Source organism: Benincasa hispida, chromosome 5, assembly GCF_009727055.1.
Source record: "Benincasa hispida cultivar B227 chromosome 5, ASM972705v1, whole genome shotgun sequence".
NCBI classification, from domain to species: Eukaryota; Viridiplantae; Streptophyta; class Magnoliopsida; order Cucurbitales; family Cucurbitaceae; genus Benincasa; species Benincasa hispida.
Window position 1 is genome coordinate 30,038,906 of NC_052353.1, and position 3,157 is coordinate 30,042,062.

Sequence of the window (3,157 nt, forward strand, 5' to 3'; positions counted from 1 at the left end):
AAACGAGTGTGCCAGTACCCACAAGGTTTGTGATTCGAATCCATTTTTTCAATTGTATTAAAAAATTATTGGATAACCCTCTTGCAACATGAATTTTTAAGATGTCTTTGTATAAAACCGAAACTAGAGACAATGTTTTAAGAACCGCATGTTTTTGTTGATTTCTTTTAGGGACCGTTTGTCCAAAACCATAGAAATAAAATCGAAACTAGATCCAAATTTGAGACCAAGTTGAAACAGAGTCCATTGGGACCAAATTTATCATCTAGTCAACTATTAAAAAATAAGTCTTAATAATTTGTGGCTACAAAAACTTCAATAATTCGGCTCCATCGTTTTACCTTTCCAAGAGTCTCTTCACTATACTTCAATAATAATTACGTTTGGATATTTCTTCTTTCATTGAGAAAAGTCCAATATCCTTACTGCAGACTATAACAATGGTGTTTTGCAATTCCAACAATTTGTCATTTGAAGAAAAGGATTCAAAGATGGATTATTATTCCATCTTACAAAATGAACCACATAACTCTGCAGACTATAAAATGATTATTATTCCATCTCACAATTGCTGTAAGAAGTGAGAAAGAAAGTGAATCTTCTAATAGACGTAGGCTTATTGGGCGAACCACGTAACTCTGCATGTTTCTTCTTCTTCTCTACATCTTCTTTCAATCTTCGTCTATCTCTTTACAAATCAATGAAAATGTGATCTTGTTATCAAATCATGATGTTTTCAGAGTGTTGAGTTACAACAAGACCCAAATTTCTCCTATCGAGTAGCATCGAGTCAAGAGTTTTCATCTTTTGCTTTGAGTAAAGATTAATACTCATTGAATAGAATCGAGTAACGATCAACACTTGTCGAGTTCCATCAAGCGAAGAACAGAAACTCATCGAGGATAGAAAGAAATTTTCATTGAGTAACGAGCAGAAACTTATCGAGTAACGAGTATCTACACATCTAGGATTTAACATAGCCCTCCTCAGCCATTTTTTCATCTCTCCTCAGCCATTTCTTCATCACCTCAGGATTTATCATGATTAATTGGGCCTAGAAAAGATTGTATAACCCAACACAAAATCAGTCAAAAACCACAACATAAACTAAATAGACCTAATCATAAACATCCAATTATCGATAAAATAAAGTAATCCATGATTACCAAAGTAAATCAGAAGTAGAGCCATTTCAGTGATTACCTCTTTTGTCAAAAATTTTCCTTGTTGTTCGAAACTAAATCCTTATTTAGTTGGTCTCAAATCTTCTAATCCTCAAATCCTTCTTGCTAGCTGATCAAGCCAAGATGATAAGCTTCTCCAAGATTAAAATCATGAGTGAACAATGAAAACAATATGGATGAAGTTGCAAAATATAAAAGAAGAATCATAGTAAACATTGAACGAAGGAAGAAAAAATGGATTTGTGAAGATTTTGAAGGAAGAAGGGAGAGACGTGCAATGATGACTTTGACGCCCTAGCTAGCAGAAAAGAGGAAGAAATAAGGATGGAAAAGAATTTATTTCTAATAATTTTGAATTATTATTAAAAACTAATAATGATCTATATACAATGGTAATTTTGAAAATATAGATCTTTTATTTTTTGATCAAATTGAAAATACAGATCCCTTTAACTCCAAAAATATATATATAATATTGCATATATATATATATATTATATATTCAAATTTTCAAAATATTTGATAAAAGATAATATTTTTTTTCAAGATTTTGGTGGCTATTGATAAGATATATGTTTAAAAACTTCAACGAAAAGAGATATTACTTCAAAAGTTAATTAATTATCTTCAATGGTGGATAACATATTTTCAAGGGTTTTTTAAATTCGTTTGATAAAGAATAATATATTTTTTAAAGGTTCTCTATGTTGTTTGATAAATATAATATCATTTTCAAATATTTTCAATAACCTTTAATAATGAGTAGATAATTTTTTAAGGTTTTTTAAGCTTCTTGGATAAAAAAACAATATATTTTCCAAAGGTTTTTAATATATATTTTTTGAAATATAATATATTTTCCAAAAGGTTTTAATAACTTTTGATAAAGAGTAGATAATTTTCAAAGGTTTTTTAAACTCCTTTAAATATAATATCTTTTTCAAAGGTTTTCAATAATTTTGGATAAAGAGTAGATAATTTTCAAAGGGTTTTAAACTCCTTAGATAAAACTAATATCTTTTTCAAAGGTTTTCAATAATCTTCGATAAATAGTAAATAATTTTCAAAGATTTTTTAAATTCCTTTGATAAATATAATGTCCTGATTTTCAATAAATTGAAGAGTATATAATTTTTAAAGGTTTTCAATGTCTTTCGATAAAGAGTAGATAATTTTCAAATTTTTTTTAATATCCTTTGATAAATATAACATCTTTTTCAAGCAGTTTTCAATAACCTTTGATAAATAGTAAGTATTTTTCAAAGGATTTTAAATCCCTCTAATTAATGTAACATTTTTCAAATTCCTGCATGGTGATTTCGAAGTGAAGGTTTATATGGAGCAACCTCCAAGGTAAGGTTTTTTATTACCTTCGGTTACAGGTGGTCAAAATAGGCCAACTTTTTAACTTTTTTGTAGTGAGGTATCTTATACAAAGAGTTTGTATAAGACCAAACTACGAAATAATTAATGTTTCACTATAAAAACATTAATATTTCATAGGATGACTGTAGGTAATTCATTTTCAATCTTTAATGAGTCATGGACTCCTACCTATGAAGGACTGTTCTTTGATTCGTATGGATGAGAGTGTCTCAAGTAGCTGACTCATTTTAGAAATAGAACTGAGTAGAAATCTGGGAATATAATTACAAGAGATGAAATTTACTCCTTCTCGTCTTTAGGAAAAGTAAATGGGTTGTTCTCTTAAGTGCTAACTATTAGGTGTTGAACAATAGGCCCCTTTCCTCTCATCTTTAGAGACAATGTTTTAAGAACCGCATTTTTCTGTTGATTTCTTTTAGAGACCGTTTGTCCAAAACCATAGAAATAAAATCGAAACTAGATCCAAATTTGAGACCAAGTTGAAACAAAGTGCATTGGGACCAAATTTATCATCTAGTCAACTATTAAAAAATAAGTCTTAATAATTTGTGGCTACAAAAACTTCAATAATTCGGCTCCATCGTTTT

The 3,157-nt window shown here is 29.0% G+C and overlaps 1 long non-coding RNA gene across 1 annotated transcript; it reads right to left on the reverse strand.

The window, feature by feature from the left end:
• Window positions 1-714: 714 nt before the first annotated feature.
• On the reverse strand, window positions 715-1,490 carry LOC120078187. The gene is made up of 2 exons (XR_005481943.1): window positions 1,204-1,490; window positions 715-1,054 (listed from the first exon to the last, which is right to left on the reverse strand). It is a non-coding gene; the product is annotated as an uncharacterized LOC120078187 (long non-coding RNA).
• Between the last annotated feature and the right edge of the window lie 1,667 nt (window positions 1,491-3,157).